General features: G+C 33.4%; 1 long non-coding RNA gene and 1 pseudogene across 2 annotated transcripts; one reads left to right on the top strand and one right to left on the bottom strand.

Moving 5' to 3' along the window:
• Positions 1–626: 626 nt before the first annotated feature.
• Positions 627–19,890, bottom strand: part of LOC133196950 (nucleoside hydrolase-like) — a 33,313-nt pseudogene continuing 14,049 nt past the window's right edge.
• LOC133196549 (uncharacterized) lies at positions 5,940–14,094 on the top strand. Of its 2 annotated transcripts, XR_009722372.1 has the most exons (10): positions 5,940–6,099; positions 6,359–6,389; positions 8,293–8,418; positions 8,618–8,747; positions 8,896–9,022; positions 10,607–10,809; positions 11,367–11,523; positions 11,829–11,955; positions 12,859–13,020; positions 13,220–14,094. It is a non-coding gene; the product is annotated as an uncharacterized LOC133196549 (long non-coding RNA). The 2 variants fall into 2 exon arrangements; XR_009722371.1 differs by having other exon boundaries at positions 10,607–11,523.

Genomic DNA, 19,890 nt, shown 5'->3' with positions numbered 1-19,890 from the left:
AGAAATATCCATAGAAGAAAATAGATTATGATGAATAAGGACAAACGTGAGTGCAAAGCGAATTATCTTCCTCTCATATTACCGCAGTGATACATGTGTCTATAGTAATAAACATGATTGCGAATAAGCATTTACATTGTTTGAAATGTCGTATTAATTAAGCTATACGTTGCATGCAAAGTATATTTATATAATTTGACAAGTTCAAGATAATAACAATGTATTTATCACATATGACAAATTCAAAATAATGACATACAAGGATTCAATGGACAAATATTAGAATAATGACAAAGAAATACTTTTGAATGTTAATAATTAAGTAACCTAGATGTAGATGGGACTGATTATATTTATTAAACATTCCAGAAAGAGACTGAAGTATACTTAGTATACTATTAGAAAAAAATCAATGAATGGGAAACTTCCAAAAAATTCGTGACGTGATGAAAATAATTTTCCTGTTTTCTTTATATTTTTAACATAAGGTTGGGAACGACATTTTGAATTAAGCAAAACTAAGTTTTATGTACTTATAACTTTAGTTTGAATCAGTTTTCCTTATGGCACTATTATTTATATCAGCAAGATTTTATTAACAAACTTTATCAACAATTGACATACTTTCAATGGAACATGCATTTCCATATTGAAAACGATTTATCCACGTCAGTTTTCTCTACAATTGTAACATTAGGGGACTTTTTCAGTTTCTCTAGCCAATCAGCAACCAACATGCCGCGTGTCAAGTTCCCATTGAGATCCACTGTGGCAAATATGTCCACCGATTCCAGCACAATAGAACTATCAATAGAAACAGTCATCGCTTGCACATCACATAAGCAAAAACCCGGTTCTCGGTTTGTCTTTTGTCTCTTTACAGTTGCTTTGGTGATGTCTTGAAGAAAGTTTGATTTAGTGGTATTTGAATTCAAACATTCATCTGCCTTTTCCTAAAAGCATTAAACAATGTTAAGGGGGATGTACAGCCATCTTGGATGTTTTCAGGTCTAAATTAAGAAATACCAAGACTGGACTTAATACCTTCCCCATTTAGCTAAAACTTATACAAAGTGATAATAAACTTATAATGCTCCGCTAAATACCAAAATAAAAGAATAATTATCTTTGTATTGTTTCTATTGGAGTAAAATTAATTACAATAGAACTGCGCAGCTGCAGCTCAGCTGCAAAATGGAATAGCATAATAATTATGTGCAATCGATTCGTTAACACTATGGCTACAATCATTTGTTTAGTGTTTTTATTGTCAGTGTACCCTTTTCCCGAAAAAGACAAGATATCTCACTTAGGGGTCTCGACGGCCATGTGTTTTCGTGATCAGCCATAACAACTAGAAAAACATAAAATTCTGAGTAAATCTGACTGTAAAATCTTTTGAACCTGACATTTTCTGGAAATGTCACTTTTTTTAAGGATCGCGTTACTTTTAAAAGCAGCATCGCACATCTGGTTAACTTACAAACGCATGTTGAACTGGTTCTGAAGCAAACCGGGAAAAAAGTCCTCCATTGGTTCGCCTTCTTCCTCTTGTATATTACGCCGCGTAAAATCTAAACATCTGTTCTTTTAAGATAAATACATTAACAACTCAAAAGTTACATAAGATATATGAACATCATATTCTATATACATTGGAATAACATGATTTCAACGAAAATCCTTAAAACTTATGTTTACTTGTGATCTCTTTTTTTTCGCATTAGCAGAATCTAGATATGTAATTTGCCCATTTCCGGTTTAGAAGAAGAGAGATTTGACGGTGAGTAAAACATGTGCATTTATTTGTTATACAAGGTGTTACATTTCCCATTACTGTTTCATACCAGTGCACCATTATGCGATATTTCTTAATATACTACTATGTTCTTTTGATCTTTCATCGATCGTCATAAATCGAGTAATCTTTTCTGACTATACTTATGGAGTATCGTCCCCTTATCATATTTTGTTTACATCGACTATTTTTAAGTATGGGCCCAGCAGAGTTTTTAGGAACTTATTTTAGAAAAATTGAATTACGTGAAATGTTAAGCACAAATTAATATTTATTTTCTATACACATTAAAAAGGTAAGTGTGTTATTAACTTTGCGTGTAAAAATCTTTACAATATCACTCAGTAATATTGCTCCCATAAGAACCTCACAAGAAAGACTGTGGACCACTGTCTTGTCAAAGGTAAGAATTTCATGATTTTATGGAACAATGCAAGGGACATTTGTATAGTCAGAAGTTCTCTCTGAAAGGAAGGTCATCTGGATTTGGACCTCTTATTGAGTGCATATTTATTATTTGAGTTTTGAATGTGTAACCAGTGGATTTTTAATGGATTTTGAATGAAAATAGTGCATTTGAGTGATATTTTGTACAAGTGTTTACAAATAATCATCTGCTGTGCTTATTCAAAGCATTTTAGATGTCATGTATGCCACATTGCATACTGTGGTTATGTCTTGAAACTTGGACAGTTTAATTTGTGGACTACTGATAATGTAAAGAAGGGAGCATTTCATTTATGGAATTATGGTGAGTTTGAAAATTTCTCTGAGTGTTCACTGAGTTGTGTGTTGTTTGGATTTGATATTTCTGAGGAGACAATGGGTAAACCAAAGACAAGAAGAAGAAAGTTCAATGGGGCTACTGGCATAAACTCACATCTTTATCGAAGGAGGAAAATGAAGGGTGAAAGACAGCAGTATATAGTGGAGAATGAGGTAATAGCAACAAGGTTAATGATTCCCAAGAAATGTCCTCCGTACAAAATTCTTAAAAAGTTCCCCTCTTTTCCTGGAAATACTGGAAGAATTATTGTTAAACGACTTATGGCAAAGCCACGCCCTCTGCGCATTCTGCAAGGAAACAAGCATGGTATGAGGCTCTCCATTGTTTCTAAAGAAATACCGAAACCTGATGGATATCGCATTATCAGCATAAGTAATCTTGCTACTTTTATCACATCAATTGCCTCTCATTCAGTGAAATGTGTTTCATTAGCAGCATTGCACTTATCAGGAAACTCCCCAGTTACTCATACTGTCTCTGAACACCATAAGAATGGCTTGGCAAGCACTTTAAGCTACAAATGCAAAGGTTGTGGCGAAGACATAGATCTTGAAACCAGTTCAGTTCACCCTGGCTCACAAACTCAGGACATTAATATGCGTGCTGTTTGGGGTTCAATGGCAACAGGTGGTGGGTCATCTTCACTTAATGAATTATTATCAACAATGGGAGTACCAGGAATCCGTTCGGAGGTGTTTAGTTCCTTGGAGACTACCATTGGTGATTCCTGGAGGGATCTGTTGCTGGAGGACATGAGGAATGCAGGTGAAGAAGAGAAACAATTAGCCATTGCCAGGAAGGATTTTCACCAGGGTGTTCCTGCTATAACGGTGGTCTGTGATGGTGGGTGGTCAAAGAGATCACACAGACATACATACAATGCAATGGGTGGAGTTGGTGTAATCTTTGGTTCTGCAACAGGGAAACTTCTTCACATTGGAGTACGTAACAGGCATTGTTATATATGCAGTATGGCAGAATCTAGAAACATGCTGCCAAAGGAACACCGTTGCTTCCGAAATTGGACAGAGAGTAGCCAAGCAATGGAATCCCATATCATTGTTGAAGGATTTAGAAAAGCAGAGGAAGAGCATGGGGTAAGGTATATGCGATTCATTGGAGATGGGGATTCATCTGTCTTTGCTAGAATTCAAGAAGAAGTACCAGTATGGGGACGGGATGTTACAAAGCTGGAGTGTGCCAACCATGCATGTAAATGCCTTCGGTCTAATCTGGAGAAGTTGGTAGAAGAAAAACCACACTTCAAAGGTAAAGGTCGCCTCACAAAAAACATGATAATAAGGCTGACAAAAGGGGTCAGGTGTGCCATTCGTATTAGGTCCTCAGAAGATAATAGAAAAGAAGCAGTGAAGAAACTTGCTCATGATATAAGAAACTCAGTTCATCATGTGTTTGGAAAGCATGATAACTGCAGTGACTTCTGTAAAAAAAGAGACCCTGTGAAGCTTACAGATGTGCCAAAGCCAGAAGTCTCTTCTGTCCATAGTACCTTGAATGATGACAGTGCTGCAGATGATGTTCCGGAAATAGCAGATTGTCAAGAAACAACATGGAAAGGCATAATGGAGGAAGATGGTTTAGAAGAAGCTCGATATGGTTATCCATCAGATGATGAGAGCATCGATCCAGAAATATTGAAGGATGTGAGCTTTCTGCTCCACAGGATGGCCAGTAAGAGTGATCGATTGCTAGGGAACTTTACCACTAATCTTGCTGAATCATGGATGTTTATTCGTTGTAAATTCGATGGTGGCAAAGTTTTAAATAGATGTAATCGTGGTTCTTGGCACTGTAGGTGTTATGGTGGAGCCCTTCGGAAGAATTTTGGAGCAGCATGGTCTCCAGTTGTTTGGCACCGCTTGACAGGTGTTCCTCCGGGGACTGCTTTTACCTCCCATTATCGCCATAGAGCATTGAACATTTGCAGCTCCAGGAAATCAAAGGCAAATCCTGATGTGAAATCAAGATCCTACAAAAGGAAGCAGACCACACATCGGCAAGCACATGCAAAGAAGGCTAAGAAAGAATATGGTTTAGAGGCTTTGGAGGGAACACCAGATGTTAGTGATGAGGAATTGAAGTCGCTATGTGAGGACTTCATAGAGAAGCAGATTGATGTTCAAGTTTCTACCATAGAAGAAATAGAAAAACAAACAGTAGGCCAATCATTTTCAACACGTTGGGTTGAAGAAAGAAAAAAACGTTTGACTTCATCAGTATTTGGCGATGTAATGAGCAGAAGCACTACTAGACCAGTTGCCCCATTGGTGAAAAGAGTTATCTATCCAACTTTTGGTGGAAACTCTTTTACAAAGAGAGGATTGCGAGAAGAATCTGTCACTATAAAGGAGTACATCCGCAAGAAAGAAGAATTGGGCTTGACTGTTACAGTTCATCCTTCAGGTCTCATCATAGACAGAGAACATAAGTACCTTGCTGCAAGTCCTGATGGTTTTGTAAAGGAAGGAAGGGAGCATGGTTTAATTGAGGTGAAAAATCTCCTACAAAATAACCAGTTCTCATTTCAGGAGGCTGCAAAGAAAGGAAATTTTTGCCTGCAGGTATTTCAAGGAGGCCTCAGACTCAAAAAGAGTCACAAATACTTTTTTCAGTGTCAGGGTCTGTTGAATATCTGTGATGTTCCTTGGGTAGATTTTGTGGTCAGAAGAACCAATCCTTATGAAATATACATTGAGAGGATCTGTAGGGATGAAGTCCTTTGGAAGAATGTTATGATTCCCAAATTGTTCAGTTTTTACAGAAACTGTATGCTGCCAGAACTTGTATGCCCTAGATTGAATACAATATCTGGCCTAAGAGAACCTAAAAAACCTTGGGTAAGTAAACTGTATAGGTCTTAAATTGATTTTGCAGTATGTATTTTTTTTATTTTAATAATTGTAATAAAAAAGGTTCGTTATGTAAGATCAATCCAGAATAAGGTAAGAATTTTTCTCTGATGCTAGTCTAATTAAAATTGGATGTTAACTCATTTCACATATCTGGGTACTCAACATTTGTGTGGCATGATATGTTAGCAGATCATACATCTTATTTGAATTAGATTGCTTTGGTGCACGACACATTTTTCCTAAATGTATAAGGTACATGTTCAAATTGACCATCAACAAGAAAGGGAGATCAATGTAATTGTGTGTGTGTATTTATATATATATATATATATATATATATATAAAATGAAAACACTTTTTTGAAATATTTCAACCGTGTTACCAGCCTTCATCAGTCATGTTATTTAAATAAATTATATATACTATATATGTATATATCAATTTGTTCTTTTACTTGTAGTTTGAATCTGTGCAGTGTGTCCAAAAAACAGGCAAGGAACCAAAGTTGCCAAAAAAGACTCCAAGAAATAGAGTTCAAGGAAATGCCCAAGAAACCAGTATTCAACATGTTGAAGGAAAGACCCGGAGTGGTAGAATTCCCAAAAAAAACCCAAAGTACCTATAGAAAGTAAATTGAAAAGGTGAATTAATGATAAATAATCTAGTATGATTTCCATTAGGTACTCGGCTTACCTTCTCAGTGACAGTCTTAATGCAGATTGCCTCATTTGTGGTCATGATAAAAATTGCAAGATTCTCATCCCCTTCCACACTGATTCTTTTCCCCATCCTCAATTTTTTAAAATTTCTGTTTTGTCATGAAATTTCAACATTTTAACATTTTGAATGTGATCGGGATCGATCTTCAACTTACCAATCAACTTTCTTTTTCAATTTCAGGAATGTCAGTGTGATTTTGATGGCTGACAAGGTACGATGTATTTTATATTTAAGGAAGGGTCACAGTGAAAGATTGATGAGGGTGCATAGTAAAAGATGTATATATTTAAATGGAACTATACAATGACTTTTATGAGCATAATAGATAAAGCTTCACCTATTGATGAGAGATCAACATAATTATCTGTACAGTGAAACATCAACTTGCCACAATTTTTCATATAATTTACATGAGTATCAAGGAATTTTTTAATTAGGGCCGAAATAGCATAGTTTGCTTTTTGTTAGATATCCAGCTGACTTCTCTCAGTGATGGTATCAATTTAGATTTCTTCACATTTATAGTTATAAGTTACATCCCTGTTGCACCTGGCTTACTAATCACCCTCTGTTAGATACCTGGCTGACTTCTCTCAATGATGGTATAAGTGGGGTTTTTATTACATGTATATAGTTATAAATATAAGTTTTATTTGTTTCACATCTGGCTTACTAATCCCTTATATATGTAAAAAGTATAATATATAAGCTTTCCGTTAGATACCAGGCTGATTTATCTCAGTGATGGTATAAAATCTGATTGATTTACATGTACATAGTTATAAGTTACACCAACATTATATTTTCCTTGTCATATCTGGCTTACTTATCATACACAGTGAGGGTACTGATGCGGAATGTTCTTTGTAAACACCGGTATGTTGTCAATTGTTATTTTCTGGGAGTCTTATTTATGATAGTATTTTTTTTAAGGAAAAAGACAATACATTAGGCTGCTGTAAGCTACTTTAGTTTGGGCTTTAAGTTAGTATATACACATTTTGTATTATATATCATACATGTGTATGGCATTACTAAGGTAACTTATCAGTATTTATAAGAAAAAAAACATCATGGAATACATATGGCTAAAACCATAATCATTTGATGTGTTGTTCAAGATAGTCAAACCTCGTTATCTCGAACTCAATGGGACCAAGAAAAAACTTCGAGATATCCAATGATTCGAGATATCGAGGGTAAAATACTTAAAGAATAAGTGGTTGGGACTTCCAAGTCACTTCGACATATCCATGGTATTCGAGATATCAGTGTTCAGATACTGAAGTTCAACTGTACATTCTGATCATCATTATTCACTAATTGATGTATACATTACATCTTGCCATTTTCATGCATGTTTGTCCTGCATAATGAAGGTGCTACTCTAGAAGTAATTCTGGCCAAGTTCATTTGGATATATGAATAGTTTGTATGTAAATTCCATGTTATATTAAAATGATGTTCATATTTTTGGTTTGCATTCCTCCAAGTAAATTACAGCACTTGCCATAAGCTTTATAAATAACAAGGAGGAATGTAGTAAAATGCATATGTTAATGCATGTATATTCACTATGACCATACACCCTGACCTCATAGCCACCCACCCATCCTAGTTTTCAACACCAGAGTCCTACCAGTCAAACCAGTCTCCACATTTCCTGTTGTTTTGTGTATTGTTTGTTGTACCTGTGTTTTTCATATAGACCTGTATGTTAAATCTTCTGTCTGACTACATATTTATAGTCCATATAAACAATGTATGATATTGGACTGTTCATTTTAAGTATTCAGATTAATGCAATCAATTTCATTTATCATATGATTAAAAATCTCCTCAAGAACAACAGAGGCATATGTTGCTTTTAATTACATTGAAGCATCTTGATGATGTTATGTCATGGCCCTTTGGGGTTAGGGTAGGGCAAAAAATATGAGGTAAAATATTTAAAAGAATATTGAAAGTGGAAGAATAATATTTTGAGAACTTCCCATGATGAACAAGGTGAGGGTGATTCAGGTGAGCATTGTGGCCCATGGGCCTCTTGTATCATTTTTGAGTACATTATGATGCATACTTTAGATTGTTTTACTTGTTTATTGATTTTGCAGCTTTTTTGTGGTTTTAAGCATAGTGCTGTACAAGTCGTGACTGATAAAGTCAAGCTGATTACCTTGGAAAAGGTTCCAACCAGAGTATTATGGACTATCTTGAGTCTTATCAAATTGGATAATTATGTAAGTATTCCATTTAAATGCAGTTAGGATAATAATGACTTATTTATTTATTTTTCTATGTGAAACTTCTACTTCACTTGTGAGAAGCTAAAACATGTCATCTATATATTTGAAAGTACTGGATGATGACATAGGTACTGTTTCTGAAATTTACATTAAGGTTGCCTGTGGTTTAATGAAAGATTTTGTGCATCATCAGATTGAACAGATTTAGTGATGGTGACTTTGGGAAGATGGAACAGTGGGAAAACATTTACAACTTAAAATAAAACTCTTCAAGGACATGTACTTAAAAAGTTGGCCTGTGGAATACACTTCATAGGGACAAGGTTTGAGACCATAATGATGCTGTGTTTATATAGTGTTAAAAATACTTAAATGATGATATGAAAACAAGAATTTTAATTGTAATTATGAAGGGGATATAAATCAGCAAATACTTTTATTTTAATTTTGGATATTTTGGTCTTTTGATAGACTTATTGGGCAGCTGGACGCAAGAGTCAACCGCAGGAAATTGCTTCCCTTTCAGGATACTTTATAGAGGATGTTGTGTATGGGACAGAACACAATCTTGTTGTAATCAGTGAGAATAATGGATTGGGTAAACAAAATTCAGTGATAACTTGGCTCTAGACATACAAACTTTCCTGTGGGGTAATCTCAGAAACTGGAAAAACATTACACATGTATCAGATCACATATATTACATTTCTTCCCTTCACAAAGAGTGTTGAAAAAATAATTCCTAGCCTTTTATAACATATTAAGAGTAAATTAAATATCCTGACATGGACTAAAACTACCAGAGTTTCTCCAAATTAATGTTGAAATTCAAATTTACAATTTTAAATATCACAATGGCTAAGCCATCTCAACTGCTGAACTACATGTATGTTATCAAAGCATATGAATCTGCATTACGAAAAGACAAAGGGAAAATCAAAGAAAATATAATTAACAGAAAATTCAGTGCTTTTTAGTTGGATATGGAATTTATTTCACTTATGAGACAGCATTTTTTCATATTTTCACTCATGCTTTGCACTCATGAAAATATATATACTGAAACGCAAAAGAAACGCAACATCATATTTTAGAGGGAAATATTATATATAGGATATAATTTTGTATCTAAAAAGTAAGGACATCTTCACTTTGTAAACATCGGTAACGGTTGAATGATTTTCATACTGTTACCAAAAGTTAAGTTTGACCCGCTTAACAGAAATCAATAATTGCCATGTTTAACAAAATAATTGGCAAAAATATGTGGTTTTAAGAGTTTGTATCTGTTCATCATAAGTAATGCAGCAATATTCCGAAAAAAAAAATTCTCTTTCTTTTCCGTAAGCGATGCCAAGGCTTCCTGAAAATGACTTAAGTACGCATTTTCCATTGCTCTAGCTGGAAAATCTCAAAATAAAGGTGATGGAGACTTGCAGATGCAAATATGCACTACATCACGCCCCAGGAGACTCTTAAGTATCATTAGCACGAATGACAGTCCTTGGAGTGGAAGTTCAAGGGTTACTACACTGCGCTAGGCTAGAGAAAATTCGACCTTACCATCTGAAAGACGGGCATTTAAAAATGGCAAAGAATATTTCTTTCGCTCTATCTCAAGATTGATGAACCTATTGTATCTTAGAAATCAAGCTGCAGTTGTTGTGTATGGCAGTCTTGCTCGCTGTAATTGAATGACCGGGGTGGGGGTGTTTAAACAGTTATGTGTTACATTCTAAAGTTAAAAGATAATCATTTTACATTTTCATCAAATCTCTGATGTTTTTAAAACAAGTTTTACCTTACTGTATTCAGTTTTGAAAATCATTAGATAAAAAATTTAAATATTTGTACATTATTGCTTGTTGTGTTTCTTTTACGTTTCAGGATATATATATATATATATATATATATATATATATATATATATATAAAAAATACTGTCCCTCTCTTGAAATAAATTTTATATCCAAGTACAAAACATAGAATATCCTCTATTTATTGTCATTTCCTTATTTCTCAGATTCACATGTTACTTCCTTTATGTTTGTTATATATGTTAGGTTTTGGAAGGAAAGAAAAAAGAGTAGCATATCATTTTCACCAAAAAAAGAAAAAGTAGGTTTACACCTGTTATCCTCTTATTCTTTCAGTATTTATGTACATGCTAGTCCATTTGTAGATAGCAGATAGGACACAAGTGCTGACTGAACTACATCCTGCCCTCCACAGAGAATCCCTAGTGTTTATGTGCCGGCAGCTAGAGAATCCTAGCAAAGTGATTGTTAGATGGGGATATACAAAGCCTTCTGAAGCTGCTTCTCCTCTGGTTTCATCACTCCTCATGGCAATTTCTACCACTTACAATTTAAAATCAATTAAAATGTATGTACAGTAAAACATTTTTAAATGAATTGCAAGGGACAGCTGAAATAGATTCATTCCAAGTTGAATTTCTTTTATTCAATAAATTTTTTGTTATATTGTAGTGCTTGATGTGTTTAAACATGAGTTTGCTTTTAATTATCTATGTTTGTTACAAAACTGTGCATGTACTTTGATAAATGATCAATAGGTCAATATTCCCCAAATGTAGTTTAGAGTTTACTGTGAAATGACAGTTTATATCTTAACAATTTTATCACATGTTTACTTCTTTATACAGTAGATATCAGTCATATGATATTGTTTTCATATAAACAGTTGTGATGTCACAATGTTTTTACATGAACGTGATAAAGTCAGTTTAAGTTGATTTAGATATAAAACACACAAGTAATAGCTATTTTCAAACATGTGATTAAAAGAATCTCACATAGTTTGTGGCTGGATATCTTTTTATCCAACTGATTGTGTGTTACGTATTCCCTCGCCATCCATGGGGCATGAAGTCTAAGGTGCAAAACGTGTAATTACTCATACTATTTCAACCATTATTTCAGGGGTAAACCAGTATTTGCACAAAAAGGAAGCAAGTGTTTAAACTTAGGGCAGCAGAGAACATGAGGTTACCAGCCAGGATTTGGAAAGTCTAAGTCATAGGGAGGGGCAAATGATTCAGGAAGAGTATTTGATGATACCATCATTGAAATGTGTCAGGTAAGTGCATTTTAGAAGTAGAGATTGTTGCCAAAATAATGTTTTAAATGCAAAATTATACCTGGCTCTTGGTGGAGCAGTTTTTTTAACAATTAGAAGGAGGAATTTCCCATTCTTTATACCATCAACAAATACCATAAATGTGTCTGACAATAATACAAAAAGTTGAGGATGTGCAATGGTTGGAATAGGGTTCCATATCAAAGAAAATACTTCCTAGCCTTATATTTGCTAGAGTTTCTACAAAGTATTCCTTGTTATCCACTAATATTGCCAGATATCATTCATGAGAGTTGTAATTACAGAATGATCTCTTCATGTTCAAGTTCCTGAGAATCCTGTTTTTTTGGTAGCCATCAGAACTAAGAAACCCCTGGACCTACATTTGTCCTAGAGTGCATGGAAACTCCTTGATTAGAGGATCTTGAGTAGGTATGCAAAAGTTTTCTTTCTCGGGCATCTCATTTTTCCCATGAGAAATCAGAAACTGTTTTTAGGTCACCTAAGCTGAAAAATCAAATAAGCTTTTCTGATCACATTTTCTCTGGCTTCCATCTCTCCGTCCGTCTGTCTGTAAACTTTTCACATTTTCTACTTCTTCTCCAGAAACAGTGGACCAGTTTCAAATAAACATGCCACAAAGCATCCTTGGATGAAGGGAATTAAAGTTTGTTCAAATGAAGGACCAAGCCCTCTTTCAAGGATCAATGAGACATAAAGAAGAATTACATGTAGTAAAAATTGCTGACATCATTTAAAAATGTTCTGCTAGAGAACCACGTAGGACAGAAAAGTTCAAAGTCATGTGAATCCTTAATTACACAGTGTAAATTCAAATTTGTTCAAATCATGACTCCAAGGACAGGGTGGGGCCACAATGGGGATCAAAGTTTTACATTTGAATATATAGGCGATGATGAAGAATTGACTCGGGTGAGCATTGTGGCCCATGGGCCTCTAATTGTTGTGCCAAATCTAATTTTGTGGCAATTGTTTACATAAAAACATTTATCTATAAGTGCTACATGCATGTAGCTAACCTTTTCATTTCTGTGAAATAATTATTTTAAATGTTAAATTTTTTTGCAGGCTTTTCATATTTATTTTGAAAACTTTAGGGGTATGTTAGATATTCGTGAAAGTGAAGTAAATGAAACAAACTTCAATGAGATTGTGTATTTATTGTTGATACAAAGTACTAAGTGTATAAGAAATTTTTTTATTATTTATTCTTATTCTTTCTTCACTCTATCTTATTTGAGAGGCTCTTAATTAATAGAATTCAAATTTGTACTGTACATACATGTATATGTTAAAAGTGCCTATCATTTTAAGGTTTTCAGTTCATCCCCTTGCACTGTTTTGAGGGTCAGTGTATTGATGGCAGATTAATCCCTGTTGTACCAGGGGGGAGTAGCATTACAGTTAAATTTTCACAGTAGAGGGGACTAAGATGAAGCAGTGCTGAATTATAGGCCCAAGAAAATGAATTGACAGGTTAGCTGTGTTCTCATTGATTTACAGACTTCATTAATATTTAAAATTATTTTTTACAGATACATGTATCTGGTATAAAATGATAATACATTAAAATGGGAAAAAATTATTGTGAAGTATAAAGCAAGAGAGAGATTTGCATTTCAGGCCCTTTAGAGTCACCTACTCTTGCATTTGTTCTTTCTCTCTCTTTTTGTAGGATTTAGTGGGACAGTTTTTGGATTTGGATAAAATGCCTTCAGGAAGGTTGACACAATAAAATTTTTCTTGGAGGTGGAAGAGGAGGATTGACAGCATGAATACAGTTTAAAATCATGAAGGCAAAGCGCATTTTATGACATCTAAGTGTTTATAATACTAGATAGTCCCAGAAATACACTCACCAAATGGCAAAGTAGTCTGCTCTCAGTTAAATGTCTCACAATTTGTCCAGTTAAGGCATTATTTACATAGTTCTGGAAAAGACCTGACCTTACATGCTTGTTTCTGCTCTGAATGTTTCATGGCATGAGAATAACTTTGGATGATGTTATTGAGACATTTGTATTTAATGCTTATGTGAATTACATGTGTGTACATATATTGTGGGAATTCTGTTGTGAATAGTGCATATCATTTTGATTTTTTTTTCTGTTTAGTGTTTATGTTTGTGTATTGCATTTATGAACAAAAATTGTAAAATATTTTTTTTCATTTTTGATTTTCATAAAATTATCTTTGTCCCTTTTGTATACATTTTCAGGTATAAATATGCATTGTGTATTGTTTTTTTAGTGTTAGAGTACAAATAAATGTGAAGAATTGAGTAGAGTTGTATGAAGTGTATTCTTATATATTTACATTTCCAATGTCATTGTCCGAGATAAAATTTCAAAAAGTAAAAATATTTTATTTCTACATAAATCTACTGGTTCATCGATAGGCGTTGTGAAAAAAAAAATCACGTGCGGGGCGTGACAAATAGAGACAGAAGTGGGACTTGTTGCAGGTGAATTTGCAGAATCAAGGGCATGTAAATATAAGGAATAACTGTCAGATTTTTTGGTTTCATGACGATGATCGAATGATTGGCTTGCGTGATAATTTTATGCATAAACGCCTTCGGCGTTTATGCAAATTATCACGCAAGCCAGTCAATTGATCACATCATGATTATTCCTTAACTACTGGTATACAATATTCTTTGTATTTTATGACAAAACTTATAAAAAAAAATTTCATATTCATATAATTTTTTTTTTCATAGTGATGTTTTTTTTTTCCCTATTTTTCATACATTTTCACATGTAAATATGCACTTATACATTTTTGTTTAGTGTTATAGTACAAAGAATGAAAAGATATAAGTAGAATTTTTATCACTAGTTTTTGCATATTTTTCTTACTCAATAACTTGAATCTGGGGTCTCATCAAATAAGTGAATAACTTCCATTTTTTTTTTTCAAAATCATAAAATTTTATTGACGAGAACAAACAATTTCATTTTTGGATTGAGGAAAAATAAAAAGTTTATGTGCTGAATCCATAAAAAATAAATACATCTGCCTAGATATTAGAGTTATTAATTCAATTATTTTTTCATCGTCAATAATATCTCCTGCATTTTTTTTTATGGTAAAACACAATGTATCTTGACACATGTTAAATATACTTTTGTGAAAATTTGTAAATATTGTTCATATTTATTCTAATTATGAAAAATAAATGATACAAACATTATTAGTTTTCTTTATCAAGAACTTACTTTTGTATTAGGTAAAGAGATGGATGTTCAAAGACAGTATAGTGTATGTTGAATACACTGGTTTGGAGTAGAAGAAGTGACTTCTGTTGTACAAGCATCTCCAATTCTCTCATTCATTCATGTATTGAGGAATTCTGGGTTTTTTTTTAAAGGATAATGATAGGTACTGATTTTATGTATTGCTTACTGACTGAGGTACAATTAAGGAATGATAATTTGCTCAAACATTGCTTCTCAGCATCAACATGTTGAGTTTGGATTTATAGCATTCATCAATCATGTTATGACTTTCATATTTTCTGAGGGATGCAATAGTATAAGATTTCAAGCTTGATTTGAGAAATCGTACAGTTGTTTTTCTACTTTGTTCAATAGTCAAGATCCATAAGAATATTATGATAATCTGAAAAATATTGATAAAGTATGGAGATAATGAACAGTAATCAAGCTCAAAAGTCCATTGAATAGATAGGGTTACAATTACTGAGTAATAAAAACAAAGTTCTTAAATACAATAAAAAAAAAAGACTACAAAAATGAAATATTGAAGTGACATTTAAGACACAGTAAAAAAGAATAAAATAAAAATTTTATTTACCTATTCAATTATTTCTTAGATTTGTAAGATGTTTCAGATTTTGAAGTTTCATTAAAATAACCATAACTTCATTTTTAATGACTTTCATTTTTTTTTTTAATTTTATTTTTATTAATCGTTTTGATCCCCTACCCCATTCTAAAAAGACTCCCTGTAAAATTATAACTAAATAACTCTAAGGACATTTTAGAGTTGGTGCAGTGATATTTGTTCTTCATATTCTCCGTGATTCATTATTTTAATTTTCTTTTTAAATATGAAAATAACACTGCGACATTTAAGTCCGGACACGACATAGTCCGGACTTTTAGGTACCCTTTTGAAAAGACATAATTTAAATATTTTCCTGGATTTTGGTGGGATTTTTTATTCTCATCTAATCATGTCAATCTTAACTTCCACAATGTTGTAGTTTTCTTATAAACTTCTCCCAAAACTTAAAATCCCATGGGAGAATGGGGGGATTTTTCATCCCACCTGAAATCCCACCAAAATCCCATGGGAGAAATAATACTATGGGATAATTTGTCCCATATGGGAAAAAAAATCCCTTGGTTGTTGCAAAATGGGATTAATTCTCCCACAGGACAAAAAATCCCACTAAATGAAGAAGTTAGGATTAAATATCCCATGTCTTGGCACAATATAGGAAAAATAATCCTATAGTAACCTTTTTAATGAGTCATTTGTTGAATTACATCAAACTAATACAATGATGTACCACGATACTTGAATGGTATTTAGATTTCAATTTCCTCCCAAACTTAATTCACAATACAAGTGAATCAATGTATGTTATAAAAAAATATATACCCACCTTATGACAATATAAAAGAGGAATCAACTTCAAAGTTACTATGCTTTTTGTGATATTGACATTTTATTCCTAATATATTCAATTTGAACCTTGACTTCTGATCTTGTGACCCCAAACAGGAGGCCTAAGGGCCTTGAATCGCTCTTCTGATAAACTGTACAACCTATCACTTCTATTTGAAGCCTCTAAGTATCCTGTATATTTAGATAAAGCCTTGAAATTCCAAAGGTAGGTCATCATGACCTACATTTTAGATGAAACACTGAGAACCCAAGATGATTCTAAGCCAATTAGTGCCTGAGAGTAGGTCATGGTGACCTACTTATCACTTGTCATTCTCTGAGGAGACCAAGATACAATCGACAAGGTTTGATGATTCTAAGCCAATTAATACCTAAAATATTTTTAAAATTATTACCATAAAATTTCAAAAGTAGGTCACAGTGACCTACTTTTCAGATGACATACTTTGAGGACCCAAGATGCATCAACTGACAAAGTTTGATGATTCTAAGCCAAATAGTACCAGATGTATTTAAATAAAGCCATAAAGTTCAAAAGTAGGTCACAGTGACCTCCTTTTCAGTCGACTAACTCTGCGGACCCAAAATGCATCAACTGACTAAGTTTGATGATTCAAAGCCAATTAGTCCCTGAAATATTTAATAAATTTTCAAAAGTAGGTCATGGTGACCTACTTTTCAGTTGACCTACTCCAAAGACCAAGATGCATCAACTGACAAAGTTTGATGATTCTAAGTCAATTAGTACCTGAAATATTTAATTATAGACATATAAATTGAAAAGTAGGTCACAGTGACCTAAATTTCAGTTGACCTATTCCAAGGACCCAAGATATAACAACTGACAAATTTTGATTATTCTAAGCCAAAATAGTATCCGAAAATATAAATACAGCCATAAAATTTCAAAAGTAGGGCAGGGTGACCTACTTTTCAGTTGTACTCCAAAGACCCAAGATGCATCAACTGACAAAATTTGATGATTCTAAACCTATTAGTACCTGAAATATTTAATTAAAGCCATAAATTTTCAAAAGTAAGTCATGGTGACCTACTTTTCAGTCGATTTACTCCAAAGACCCAAGATGCATCAACTGACAAAGTTTGATGATTCTAAGCCAATAAGTACCCGAAACATTTAATTACAGTCATGTAAAATTGAAAAGTAGGTGAAGATGCATCAACTGACAAATTTTTTTGATTCTAAGCCAAATAGTACCCCAAAATATTAAATACAGCCATAAAATTTCAAAAGTAGGTCATGGTAACCTACTTTTCAGTTGTTGTACTCCAAAGACCCGAGATGCATCAACTGACAAAGTTTGATGATTCTAAGCCAATTAGTACCTGAAATATCTAATTAAAGCTATAAATTTTAAAAAGTAGGTCACAGTGACCTACTTTTCAGTCAACCTACTCCGAAGACCCAAGATGCATCAACTGACAAAGTTTAATGATTCTTAGCCAATTAGTTCCCGAAATATTTAATTATAGTCATATAAATTGAAAAGTAGGTCACGGTGACCTACTTTTCAGTTGACGTTTTTCGAGGACCCAAGATGCATCAACTTACAAAGTTTTATGATCATTGGCCTTAAAATGTCCAAATTATGCCTCTTTAACGCTTTGAAATTGAAAGTTCAAAAAGTAGGTCACTGTGACCTACTTTTTAATAAATATATTTTATGGCCCCAAGATGCATCATCTTCCAAGATTTAATGATTCTAAACCTCTCAGTATTCGAATTAATGACCTTAATTGTTTTGAAAAAGATTAGCCATAAAATTCAAAAAAAAAGGGGTCAAGGTGACCTTTTTTTTAGTTGACGTACTCCGAGGACCCAAGATACATCAATTGACAAAATTTGATGATCATAGGCCTTAAATTGTTCAAAATATGCCTCTAAATCATTTTGAAAAGAATGGCCGCAAAATTTAAAAAAGTAGGTCACTGTGACCTACTTTTGATTCAACATGATATGAGGTCCTTAGATGCATCAACTGACAAGATTTGTTGATCCTAGTCCTTATAGTAAGCAAAATATCAACATTTTAATAAAATGTAATTTTTGGTCAACTTTGAAGTGACCTTGAGACCACGCCCTTTGCCCTAGGGCAATTCCCTGTGCAAATTTTAATCTACAAAATATCTTCATCTTTTTTGTGTAAGTTTGGTGATAATCTGCCTGTGGTTCTTAAGAAGAAGATTTTTTAGCAACCAGTACTTTTGTTTCTATTTTCCTAATTATCTCCCCTTGTTTAAGGGTCACAACCCTAGTTTTAGTAAAAACGGGAGCCCTTGGGCCAAGGATACCCTGTGACAAATTTGACAATAATTGGCCAAGGGGTTCTTGAGTTATGGCCCATATTCTAAAAAGTTTATACACACTGCACAAATGGCCATAGCATTAGCTCTTTGAGCCTTTGGCTCAGAAGAGCTAAAAGATATAGTGGGCATCTATTCTTCAAAGGGTATTATTTTATAAAAAATCAAATGTCTATCACGCAAAATTAAATGGTCCTGAAAATATTGAATGGAAATATCTTTTTATGCCTAAAGTAGTTTGTTCATTGACCTTAGACCTTGTGACCTCAAAATCTGCAGTGGTCATTTACTCATCAGGAGATGCCATTATACCAAGTGTGATTTCTGTCAAGTAAAGGGTTCTTAAGATATTGAGCGATCAATATTCTTATGTCCAGTTTGACCCTTGATCTTTGACTTTGGGACCTCAAAATCTATAATTGTCATTTACTCCTCAAAAGAAAATAAAGTACTTATAAATATAAGGTATGTCAAGCAAAGGGTTCTTAAGATATAGAGTGGTCACTATCTTCCCATATCAAGATTAAATCTTGGCCTTAAGAAACAAGTTATTTACATAAATATGTGTATTCTTTTCAGATGAGTTCAGGATTGAATACTATCACTGTATTAAAGTGCCACTTTTTTGTACATGCTCAACAGAAAAAAAAACATATTTAAGAAAAAATGTGGTGGTCGAAATAGCTTAAGCTATTCTGCATAGCTTATTAAAGCAATATAGCTAATTCAATCTAAGATTGTATGAGAACTGACAATAGTATGGTTATACTATACTTATATACTTCAGTTACCAGTGGTTACATGCTGACATGTGCATGTAAACTTGCCCCCGCCACACTGCCAAAAACGACAGCAGAATGGACCCGTTGGTGTTGTTAATGGATTAATTCACACACGCTAAATCAAATATAGACTGATTTAAAACTTGCATGAATTAACCTTTTTAGAATAAACTTCTTTTTTTCACTTTCATCAGCATCTTTCTCTGGATATGATGATCTTGTGCGTGAAGAGGATCTGGGTGATTTTTAAACCGCTCTACTGACTTGGAATAAGTGTGCACTAAAACACGGATAATTTCTTGCGATCTTTTAACGGAACATGTAGTAAAGATCTATACTATGGTTTTTCCTTAATTTATGTATGAATTATGTAATATAATTCCCCGTACATTTTCATTTTTTTTTTGTCGTTCTTATTTAATAATCTATTTTTATTTTATTTTATTATTATTTAAAAGAAAAATTGCAATGAAAGCTATTTATGAGTGACTGATCGAGATATGTGGAAAACAAAAAATCACGCCTGGGCGATTCTAAATCAGGCCGTGCATTGCTATATCTGGAGTGACTTGGTGAAATC

The sequence above is a fragment of the Saccostrea echinata genome, unplaced genomic scaffold (genome assembly GCF_033153115.1).
Source record: "Saccostrea echinata isolate AGI-Se365-2 ecotype Australia unplaced genomic scaffold, CSIRO_AGI_Sech_v1 ptg000030l, whole genome shotgun sequence".
NCBI lineage: Eukaryota > Metazoa > Mollusca > Bivalvia > Ostreida > Ostreidae > Saccostrea > Saccostrea echinata.
Note: the sequence above shows the minus strand (reverse complement) of the source record. Positions and strands in the feature narration are given on the sequence as shown.